Genomic DNA, 12,773 nt, shown 5'->3' on the forward strand with positions numbered 1-12,773 from the left:
AACGAGCGGCGGCAGCCATCTTCTATTCCTTTCGAAATGGGGCAGCCTGCGGTTATTCAGAAGAAAATTCTGTTTTGTTCAGTATATTAATGCATCTTTAACGGGCACACGTCACTTTGGCGCGGTGACTTTTTGCGGCTCTGTGACGTCGAGAGACAGACAGATGAATTAGGTGCAGCCCCAGATGTTTAGACCAATAGCCGAGGTCTAATGGCGAAAAGGCTTCGAATCAGAAATAACAATTATTTTGTTCAGTCAAATCATGCATAATTAGTGCGTACACGTCATATCAGATGGGGAGCTATCGCAGTTTTTGTTACGTCGCGTCACGGACAGGGGGGTTGTCAAAAAAAACTTTGACCAATCGCGGAGGGCTGATTGCAGAATTTGAATAGAAAAGTTTGGAATAGTTTTATGTTGTATTGCCCCAGGTTATCACATTACCTGTTGTATGACACTAAGTGGTAGTAACAAAACGAAGTCTGTTTATTTTTGTGATAAATATACGCAGAAAGATGAGGTACAACCAGTGGCAAAAGTGTGGGCGCTGCAGAGAAAATTCTATGGCTGACCATTGTGTGAAAGTAATCTTCAATGTGAATACAAACACACATAGCATGTTCCAGTGAGCCCAAGTAGAGTATTTCAGCTTTGTGAAATGCAGAAAGAAGTAAACGTTGTGCCAGCGAAGCAGAAGAGCTCCTAATACCCACCTCTGATAACCTTCTAAGCAATTGGTGCAAGCCAACATACAGCTTGTATCTCTACAACTCTTTGCTTGTGCAATGGGGCTATCATTACATCAACCATATTTGCAAAAGCGCCATCATATTAGCATGCTTTATGAGATGGCAGAGGAGCAGTACTATGCTTACTGGAAGTGACATAAATGGCAAAAATGTTCCAGCTCAAAACAAAATTTTAATTTTATCAACACTGACTGATAAGTAACTGAGAAAGTTGGTGTGTTTTCATGTTTACCGTTTGAGTATTAGACAAGGGACAGAACAGAGGCCACAGGACACAAAAGCTAGCTATATAACATTTGGGTTGCTGCAAGGATTTAAAAATATCTTTACACTGCATGTGCACTTTTACTGCATAGTTCTTTCAATAAGACAGCGCAAGTTGCAGCACAAATGCGCAAAAGCATAACAGTATTTGCATAAAAATTGAATAAATATGCACGGAGTAATTTATATTCTACGTCATCTAGAGAGTATTCCTCTTTGCCGTGCAGTCTTGGTGCGGTACTCGTCATTGATTTTGTTGTTCAATCAGTTGCCGCAGGTGAATAAAACAGATGAAGCATCTAAATCCGGCGTGCAGCATCAGTCGTGTCAATGCATCATCAAGTGGGACAACCATACTTGTCCCTTGAGTGAATTATGGTGCTACATGTTGGGGCATCAGCCAGTCTGGCCCATGCACATTTGATCAACTATGCATATGATGAAATGAATAGAATGGACAGAAGAGAAATTGATTTTTTACCTATAACTAAGCAAGCCTCGCTTGCCGGTGTGCCTTTCTCAAGTCACGTGTGGACTGTTATGCACACATATTACCAGCAAAACATATTGCAGGCAAAGTTTGCTTGGGTACAGATATCAGCAAAATGGTCTAGTGTTTGTCAGAGACAGTGTACTGTATTCCTTTCACACGTGGTGTAATGCACACTGGGCAGATTGACCGGTAACTAAATATGTGCCAAAGAAATCGCTATACTACATTAGAAAGACCAGTAAGCTCACCTGACTTGGTTGTGTATTGGCACAATGAGACTTCAGGGCGGATAAATATTTTCCATCTGTTTTCACCCAAGGTGAAAAATTTACGAGAGAAATCAGTGAGGCGTACCAGATAAATAATATGTAGGAGTCAGCCCCATTATCAATACATGAAGAAAGGCATATTTTCGGGATGAATAGAAACAAATTGGTCTGCACCTTTTTACTACTTTTACAAAAAATACCGTTTTTCGTGATTTAGAGAATGCGGTACAAATATTGCGGGTGTATAACGCGGTATAATCCGACATCTTAACACAAAAGTTTTACACTGGTTTGTGATGAAAAGTTTGTTGTGCTGCAAGAATCAATACTGGATGAAGGGGAATGCGGCATCGTTGTGCTAGAAGAAAGTGATTTTTCGCTCACTTTCTATTCCGCGAAACTCCTACAAGACATGGTGGATGGTCAGCAGCTCAGCACACCTACGTCATTTCTCAATTAAAGTTCTGCGGTTCTGCAATTGTAGATGTGAATTACAAAAAACCGTGAATGTGCTAAAGCAAATATGTGAATAATTTGTTCCCTGCTAAATTTTTGTCGCGAGAATTTCGCTATAAATTTATTTGTTGCTTTGTTTACGAGAATTATACTTTTGTTAATCAGCTGCTTGTGATTTATCATATACAATTTATAACTGTTCCAAAGCTAGTTCTTCTGATTGTTCAGTCTTATTTATTAGACGGAGTATCCACGAGCCACAATTGCAATTTTGTTTGTGTACGTGTATATTATTTATCTAAAATTTAAATATTTATATTAATTTATATTTTATATGAATATTGGTATTTACAATATATTTACTTATGTATATATACATATATACATGTATACACACATATATAAATATATATATATGTATATATATATTTATATATCTTTCATATAATATACTGTTATTCTTTAGTGCTATGCTGCCTTGTGTTTGGTGCTGTTGCAATTTTAAGTGTCAGCGGCCTTGTGTTTGCTTCACCGAGGAAAAGCAACTCTACGAGTTCAGAGACCTTTCATCGACGTGGTCTGTGAGGCTGTGGCGCTTACCTTATTTGTGGAAAGGGACGGCGATTCTTTAGATGTCATTTGTTGAAAATATTTCATCTCTCAGGAGTGCTGTGACGTAGCTATTCTTCGTGCGTCTCTTCTGGTTATATTATTAAGACATGGTAAAATCGTTTACTGACGTTCAAAATTGAGATTCTGCTGTTACAACCGTAAAGGATGGTCGAGGAGAAAGGTTAAATTAGATAATCATTGGTAGCACTCCTAGCAGGCATCGGCTACAGACGCCTTGACGAGTGAACGCTGACGCCAAATTTGTCATAGAAGTATTTGATACGTCCGAACTTCATATCAAAATTTTGGACTTGCGTTTGTAAATGTTTTGAGTGCAACTTTGCTGCTGTAACAAATTCACGTAAACATATCAAGGTATACATCTCATCGCTAACACTTTGGAAAAACAGAGAAAGGAACAACCTGAATTACTTGTTTTAATAGCAAACTAACAATTCCCAAAGTGTTTCGCATGCAAAATATCTGTTTCCTTGTAACGATGAAATAGGGCGGTAATAAAGGATCCTACAGATTGGTTGATAAATATGATGATTCCCTTAGCTCCTGATACAGCACTGGTTTCTTTATTTAGATGTGATACGTACAATGCAATACAATATGCAATACAATGCATATGCAATGCAATACAATAGAATTCACAATAATATGCAATAAATATAACTGCTCTTAGATCACACCTATTGTTGCACAATTACACAGAAATCCACATATTTATGCCACATAGCTGCTTGTTCAAACGCAATGTCTACTCTCATACTGCCCTCACACAACATCCTGAACCATATAGGCGAAAAATATGACTCCGTCGAACGACCACGAATTGAGCGGAATGCAACTGATTATTTAAAGCAAGATATCACTAACGTGGGGAGACACATTCGAACCCGTGCTCGTGACATTACTCAGGAATAGTGGGCATATTTCGATTGAATTATTGACCCAACCAAGGTTGATGCAACCTAAAACATAAGGAGAAGATGGATTTTGCTCTCCTTACTAGGCTTAGCGTGCCCAATGATGATGATCCGAGTTTACTGCCGGAAGGACCAGAAGTGTGCAAAGAGTGCCAAGGCTCTGATAATAGACTGTCATCGTTACAGTATGATTGTACAACAAGTGTTTGAAACACGGCTGTAGAGATGTCTCAGAATATTCTTTGGAATGTACGCAAATGTATTCGTAATAAAACTAGGCAAGGACACAATACATATAATATGCAGAAACAATGTACCACGAAAAGGTTATGTACTAAAATATGTCGCTACAAGTATACGTACTGCTTCACCAGGGCCCTTGAGCACAATAGGTGCCATGCAGGTCGCTATCTTCGCAGCATCAGCATCTCTTGAGAAAAATGTGGTACAAATATCATGTGCTTAAACGCTGAGTCAATTGGCATGTTGAAAAAAAAGGTTAGCCCTGTTTCGATCAAAGATTTGTTGTGCTCCAAGAAACAATGTTGGATGAGAGGATGAAGTGCTTTTTTCGTTTAGTTTCTGTTTCGTTTACATATATATATATAATCACAATTTTAAGCTTGAGTGCTATGCTGCCTTGTGTTTAGTGCTCTTGAAATGTTAAGTGTCAGTGGTCATCTGTTTGCTTCACCGAGGCAATGCAACTCTGAGTGTCGGCACCTTTCATCGATGTTGCTTGTAAAGCTGTGGCACTTAAGTTATTGGTGGGAAGTGACAACGGCTTTTCAGATATCATTCGTTGAAGATTTTTCAAATCTCAGAGTTGTCGTGACGTACGTTTTCTTCTCGCGTGTGTTTCGGTTCTTTTATTTCGACACGGGAAAATAAGTTGCTGGCGTTCAAATTTGCGATTCTGCCGTTCCAACAGCAAAAAACGGTTGAGAAGGAGTGCCGTCATGGCGAATCGTTGGTATCACTGCTAGCAGGCATCGGCATTTTCAAACCCTTCGATTACAAAAGCTTCCAATGCTTGGATGACAAGTATTAACATTCCCGTAGCTCCTCATAAATCACTCGCTGCTTTAATCAGTTGTGATACATACCATGCGGTATATTCACAGAAAGTAACTGCTCCCAGATCAAACCTATTGCTGCACGAGAACACAGAAATACACAAACCTATGTAATATACCAGCATGTCCGAAGGCAATATCTACGCTCATAAAACGTCCTCAAGTATTTAGGCGGAGTATCTCTGTCCAACTTCGAGTAATTGATCGGAATGCAACTAAATAATTTAAAGCAAGGAATCACATAAATGGGGAGACACATTCAAACCCCTGCTCCTGACACTACTCAAGAAACAGTGTGGAGGCATGCGCTATAGAGGCCGCTACATTCGCCGCATCAGCCTGAGGAAATGTGGTACAGATGTTGTTGGCTTATAACGCAGAATAAATTGACATCTTAAAAAATAGGTATAACACTGGTTTGTGATCAAAAATTGGTTCTAATCCAAGAGACAATACCGGAAGAAGGGAAAAGTGCCATTGGTATGCTAGAGGTAAGTGCTTTTTTCCGTTCAGCTTCTGCTCGCCGACACTCAGTTGTCACCTCTCACCACACCTATAAGATTTCTACATTAGAGTTCTAAAGTTCTACTTTTGTATATATGTATAAGAACAGTGTAAATATGCTAATACATATATGTGAATAATCTGTTTTATAAGGAATCTTTTTCACGATAATTTTACTATGGATTTATTTATTTCTGTAATCGTTAGCATTATACAATTGTTAATCTATTGCCTCTACTTTAACATGCGCAATTTATAAGTGTTCCAACTGTAGTGCTTCTGATAGTTCATTCTTATTTATTGGAAAGTTGATTCGCCAGCCCAAATTCGGAGTTGGTTTCGTTAAGTAAAACTTTTATTTCATGACATTATATAGGTAATATTATTCATATATTGCATAAAATTATATATATATATATATATATATATATATATATATATATATATATATATATATATATATATATATATATATATATATATATATATTAGGCCAATTTTACCTTCATTCCTATTCTGCCTTGTATTTAGTGCCCTTTAAATGTTAAGTATCATTGGACATGCGCTTGATTCAGCGAGGGGAAGTAACTCTATCAGATTACAGACTTACAAATATAGCTGTCGTCAATGTTGTTCTCAATGATCTGGCTCTTACATAGTTGGTGGAAATTGACAGCAATTTTTGAGATATCATTTATTCAATATATTCCGATTCTCAGGGGTGTTGTGACATACTTTTTCTTGGTGCGTTCTTTATTTCGACATGAAAAAATAGACAACTGACGTTCAAAGTTTACATTCTGCTGTTCCAACAGCAAAGGAAGATCAAGAAGGAATGTTGTCATGACGATTCGTCGGTAGCCCTGCTGCGAAGCTTCGGCCATAGACGCCTTGATGAGTCAACACTTGAGACAGATATATAATAGAAATATTTGATACTTCTGAACGTGTGATCAAATTTTAGACTTGCGTTCGTAAAAACTTTTAGTGAATTTTTTGTGCTGTAACACATTAGAGGTAATGACGTATTTTCTTGGGAGCATAATCAGTTCAAGGTACTCATCGCATGGCTACCGCTTTGGATAAGGAGAGAAAAAACGAGCAGAAATATTTTTTAATAACAAACGCAGAATGTGCAAGCTTCCCGCTTAGAAAATTTCTTCCGTTCCACTGGAAAGATGAAGATAGTGTACTTTGCCAATATTCTAATATTTGGTTGATAAATATCAATGTGTCCTTGGCTCCTGTTACAGCACTGGCTTTTAAGGTAGCTGAGATACGTTACAAGCAGTATATGCAATAAAACTCACTGCACCCAGGGCAAAGCTATTGCTACACAAGGACACAGACATCCACAAACTTATGCCGCATAGCAGTATGTCGGAACGTAGTATCTATCTACCGAAACACCCTCAGCTATAAATTTACAAGATATGACGCGGTCGAAAGGCATCTAATTTACCAGAAACCAACTAAATAATTTAAAGCAAGGTATCGCACAAGTGGAAAGACACATTCCCATCCCTGCTCCTGACAGTACTAATGAAAGTGTGCGCATATTTCTACTGGCTTACTGACCCAACAAAATGTATACAACCTAAAAACAATAGCCCAAGACGGATTTTTTCTCCTTACCAGACTTAGTGTGCCCTGAAAGTATCACTGCAGTTTATTGGAGGAAGGACCAGAAGAGGCCAAGGAGTGCCAAGGCTACGAGTATAGACTGCCATTGGCAAATGAATAATTATCAGCAAGACGTGGATAAAACACGGCTGTATAGGGACCTAAGCATATTATTTGGAAAGTGTGTAAATGTATTCGTAATAAAGATATACGATGACACTTGAGATAAGCTAAACAGAAACGATGTACTACGAAGAGGTCATCTGCTAAAATAGGTCGTTAGGGGTATCACTCCTGCCTCAACAAGGCCCTTACGCGGTACAAGGGCCCGGATGCATGTGCCATATAGTTTGCTACTGTAGCAGCATCAGCATCTGGTGAGAAGATGAGTTTAAAATATCGTGGGCTTATAACGCGCATTAAATGGACGTCTTAGAAAATGCAACAGTTATTTGTGATCGAAAATTGGTTTTACTCTAAGAAACAATACAGGATGAAAGGGATAGTGGCATCAGTGTGCTAGAAGAAAGTTGCTTTGATTCGTTCAGCTTCTGCTTCCCGACACTCCACTACGACGTGGAGAACGGTCAGCTTCTCACCACACCTAGATTTCTACATTAAAGTTCTAAATTTGTAAGTTTTTATATGGGTTTTACGACATTGTAAAGTTGGTAATGCAAATATGTGGATTATTTTTTAAATGCTGAATTTTACTTACGAAAATTCATTGCAGATTTATTTAGTGCTGCAATTACCAGCATTATACTTTCGTTAGCTCTCACAGTCTATCCCCTATCAATGTCTTAGTTGCCATTCTGAGAATATACTGATATTTTGAAGCTTCAAAATATTTTCACCATCTGGTAACATCTTCACCAAAACAACCGCGCTACTTCATCAGAGGGCGCCGCTATACTGTGTTAATAGGAAAAAATTGACTCTTCATTGCGGCCCTACGAAAGCGGATGTCCAACTAAGCTGTTGAAAGCATCACTACAACTCCTGAAGCGGTGCATGGATTGCTTAATTGCTCAATTGCTCCTGTAGCGAATTATCCAGCCAGATGAGAATGTGAAAGTGCGGATTTCGGCTTCGCTGGAATTCCACGGCAACACGACCAGCGGCAGCACTCCGCCGCTGGTCGTGTTTTCCCTTTACCGCTTCCTGTATTCGTGCTGCTCTGGGAGTCCTAACCATGCGCTGCCTAACCACAGCAGGACTGCAACAGCGCTCAAATGGGTTGCTAGGCTAGGTTTTTTGTATGTGAAAGGCTAGTGACGTCACAGTCCGCATTACGAGGTGCCGTGGCCGCGGCAAGTTGAGCAAGTAATGTTTACATGGAATCGTATGCCGGAAGGGCTAGGTGCTTGGCATTATTGGCAAGAACACCTGATTGACAAATATGTGGCTTATATGCTTGTTTTGTTGTTGTTTATTATTTAAAAAATGCTCTGCTTTGTGTTGTATACGTGATAGGGAAGAATGCAGGCACTTTTCGGAAAAGTCTCATCAACTAGAGGTTCAGAACTACACTGTAAAATTATTATTGGAGGGGGTGCGGCTTGTTCTATATCGTGTTTCAGATCTTACAATTGAAGGCTATTGAACCAAGTAACAGTGTCCTGTTCAGTGACCTGTGCGTGCGCTCGACGCATATGCCATCGTCATCATCTGTCTATTTTATGTCCTCTGCAGGACGAAGGCCTCTACCTGCTATCTCCAATTATCCTTCCCTGCGCCAACCGATTCCAACTACCTCCGACGAATTTCCTACTTTCAGCGCTCCACATAGTGTTCTGCCGTCCTTGACTGCGTTTCCCTTCTCTTGGTACCCATTGTGTTACCCTTATGGTCCACCGGTTATCTAACCTGCGCATTCCATGACCTGCACAGCTCCAATTTTTTCTCTTGATATCAATTAGAATATCGGCTATACCGGTTTGCTCTCTGATTTAAAGCACTCTCTCTTTCTCTCTTGGCGTTATGCCTAGCATTCTTTGTTCCATCACTCTTTGCGCGCTCCTTCCCTTGATCTCAAGCTTCTTTGTCAATTTCCAAGTATCTGCCCCTCATGTCAGCATTGGTGAAATGCACTGATTGTACACCTTCCTTTTCATTGATAACGGTCCGCTTCTAGTCTGGACCTGATAATGTCTGCCGTATGGGATCCAACCCATTTTTATTCTTCTAAAAATTTCCTTCTCAAGATCAGGATCTTGAGCATAGAGAACATCATGATCATGATATTTGCCATGCTGTACCCCTCTTTCTAGAAAACAAGAATATGCTATTCGCGCAGTCACAGAAAGTAATTGTAAGCAATTTTAACACGACGTATAGAAAGTTATACTCCTTTATTCTAACACGATACAAGATAGAAAATATGTATTCCAAATTTATAGCCTGTCTCAGAAATGCGCTTGCTAATCTTTACATTTTCGTTAAGCAGAATAAACCAACATAAAATCTGCGAATATGCGCACGAATGATGCCCTTTGGGTTAATGGTAGGGCAAAGACTCAAGCAAATACACGTGTTTACCTATTGCGAATTTTCGCGATGATAAAACAAATAAAAAAAGCAATAAGACTGTTGAAGCTCCCGAAATGATAACTGAAGACGTCGTATTGCTAGCGAAAGCAAAAATGAACAACAAATACATCGAAAAATGATGAAGCACTTGACCTCCATGGCGTTCGAAAATCGTTTCTTAGCCTTTGGAACATTTGTACGCTTGTAGCGACTCGCGAAAGGGACAATAAATACCCTCTGTAAAGCTAGTGGAAAAAGCACAGTCAGGTTTACAGGCTTAAGTCATGGCGCATTATCTGAAAACTTCAGTGCTTGCGCTGAGCCTTATTGGTCTGTCTATGGGACGAGGTACTCGTCAAACGGTAAGGCCACATGATCTTAGGAACTCTTGCATGCTCGCGATGGATCATCAATAAACTTTAAATCATGGAACTTTATAATGCTAAAGGCCAATGTGCACAATTTGGTAGCAACGACAGTTTCTATCAAAATTACCAGGAAAGGTTACCACAGAACTTCCATTTATATTGTCAAAATATGGGTAGTAACCCCGGCTCATTTTCTAGCCACGTCCGTGGATCATCGAATGAGTTTATCTACATTGTATACGATGTGATGATTGCGTTAAGCAATAATTACCACAGAATTACTTTCAAGTCTGCGTGATGTCCAGAAAATGCTCATTGCCTTCTTCCAATCAGCGAATGACTCTTCTTTTCAAGAGTTAACGCAAACATTGAACTATGGAATTCGCAAATTGCGAGTAATCCGTGGCTTTATTAACGAAAGCATGATGCATAAATAGAAACGTAGTCACTGGATGACACAATAGTGGTGATATGTCTTCAGAGATTCACGGTAACGTCTATGACAATTTTAGGTTCTCCCATTTAACTAAACGGACTCATGCATGCAATACTGGCTTTAAATACATGAGTACCAAAGCCACTGCATTTCATCACACACAAGACGCATGAAATTTACATGGGCAAACGATGCTCTTACTTTTTGTCTTAATAAATGTAGGTAATTTTCCCAAGATTTACTCTTATTACTCTTATAATTACTCTTATAAGTAGGTTTTCTGCTCCTGAGGCGAACATCCCTAAAATAACGTATTTGTTGACGATAAAAACAGGAAACCGTAAGAGCGCGCTGAAAAGTGCAACGTTTAAAAGAAACGCTGCTTTATATGTGCTACCAATCATTCCTATGTATAACATGCACGAAATAACGTAGACAGTTATTCACGCTACCAAACTTTTGTAATGCATTAAAGAGACAAAGTGGCGGCGCATCTGGTTTACTGTGCAAGTAGCCAAATATTTAGTAAGCAAATATTATTATTTCTTATGTGTCTCTGGTACCGAGGCTTACTTTTGTACAACTGGTAAATTGCGTCTTGAACGTCTTCGAAACGTCTATTTGTTATTTTGAAATTAAGAAGACAAGCGCAAATTTACCCATATATACCACTTGTACTAGACGCTCTTTGCATTTATAAGTGCAATATGCACCTTTTTTTATAGGTATGGACGAAATTTAGTCGGTCACTCAGTTACGCTGATGTTTAGTTTTTATAGCTGCAAGCACAAAAATTTAAACCAGACTGCACTGTTTTGGTGCGATGCTCATTGTCATTAGTCAGACTCGCGTAATTGAGACGTGCCAATATTTTTTTTTTGATGAGCCTTTGCCTATAATGTCGGTGGCGCAAAAACAAAACCAAAAAGCGTAGCCGCAATTGCTACTATGAAGGTACAACACCGCAGAGCATAAAAAAATAACAAATGCCAAGTGCTTGAGGTGGCGTTAGCAAGCCTGTGAGAAAATGACGATTCCAGCTATGCGCATAAGGTTGTGCAACAGTCTCGATAGAGAATTACCGTAGAATACGTCATGTTTTCTAGAATATATAGTTATAGAGCAAAATTTTCTTACCACCTTGTGAATTTTAGTACTGTCGGAACGTAAAACCGGTAGGTAAAAAAAAATCTAGTTGTTAATCCGCACTGTATTTTATGACGTCTGTTCCCTCTAACAAGGAAGTCAACAAGAGCGAAAAGTTCTACCTTGTTTCCGTGAAACTGCGATGCAGATGTACCAGCAAAGCCGAAATATACAATTTCGACAGCAAGAATACAATTTTCTGCCATAGCAGTCTATACAGGTGTACGTTTATTCAAAATTTATTGCGGCGGAAATGCAAATTCAAAGTGCTGGTCGAAGCTTCTGCAACCTATTGCACTGCTTGCTGGAATGAAGGCTTCAGCAAGGATTAGAGAGTGGGAGCCCCTGCAACTTGTTACCAGCTTACTAGAAAACAGCGCTTCCCGCGACTTCACCTTAGAAAGAGTGCCGCGCCAGCTGGAGCGTGTTTATAACCGAAGCTTTGTTTGACTCATATATATGTTATGGAAATTAGAAATTAAATGATAAACAATTCATTCGTCAAAATATTGCTATAATGAATTAGCGATGTTATAGTACTTTTGGCACATTCCAGGAGACGAGTATCTATGTGTCTAAGAATTTTGTGTCGGTTTTCCCGTCCACCTCGGCTATGGGTTAGTGGTTGAATTGGTAGTGCATCTGGCTGCTGCACCGAGGGAAGATTTTAAATCAGTCGTCCACCAAATACAATTTTAGACAATTTTGAAAAGGTCTACGCACGTGCGGCTCTTCAAGGAACCTCTTTGATGTCTAGGTTGGCCACTGTAGATGTCAGACTGGCGAGGAGCCGCTTTTCGAAGCAACTCCTTGATGCCTACTTAGGTCACCGCCAGTGGCGTGCATTCCGCACGAGAAAAACGCAGACGCGTACGCCCCAGAGTTGCAAATCAGTCTCGGCGAAGGCACGCTTAGCGTGGCGGCGTACCTTGCCCCACCCGAGAATTTCTGTAACGGAGTCATAAGAGGAGTCGACGCAGAAATCAGCAAGGCTGAACTTAGAGCGATAATTGTAAATCAACGGAATCCGGGTGCTTTGGAGGGCAGGCGGATCAAGAACAACACCACAGTGGTGGTGCTGCTTTTCGAGGGCATGAGTGTGCCCAACCGCGTGGCATGCGGCGCGATCATATTTCGGTGCATGCTCTACCTACGCCATACGGAAGTCTGCTATGGGTGTGGAGGACTGGGAGATCGGGTTGACGTGTGTCCCAACACGGGAAGCAAGTGGTGTCGCAGCTGCGGGAAACTATCGCCGGCGAAAGATCACCAGTGCTATCCGAAATACATGTTGTGCCGTGGCCCGCACC

The 12,773-nt window shown here is 40.0% G+C and overlaps 1 long non-coding RNA gene across 1 annotated transcript in view; it reads right to left on the minus strand.

Moving 5' to 3' along the window:
- The window catches only part of LOC142587022 (uncharacterized), a 37,298-nt gene extending 24,586 nt beyond the window's left edge, over positions 1–12,712 (minus strand). Inside the window, exon 1 of the long non-coding RNA XR_012829332.1 lies at positions 12,618–12,712. This is a non-coding gene — a long non-coding RNA (uncharacterized LOC142587022). The remainder of the gene's footprint in view (positions 1–12,617) is intronic.
- Positions 12,713–12,773: the final 61 nt, after the last annotated feature.

This window comes from Dermacentor variabilis, chromosome 7 (assembly GCF_050947875.1).
Source record: "Dermacentor variabilis isolate Ectoservices chromosome 7, ASM5094787v1, whole genome shotgun sequence".
In the NCBI taxonomy this organism is placed as follows: domain Eukaryota; kingdom Metazoa; phylum Arthropoda; class Arachnida; order Ixodida; family Ixodidae; genus Dermacentor; species Dermacentor variabilis.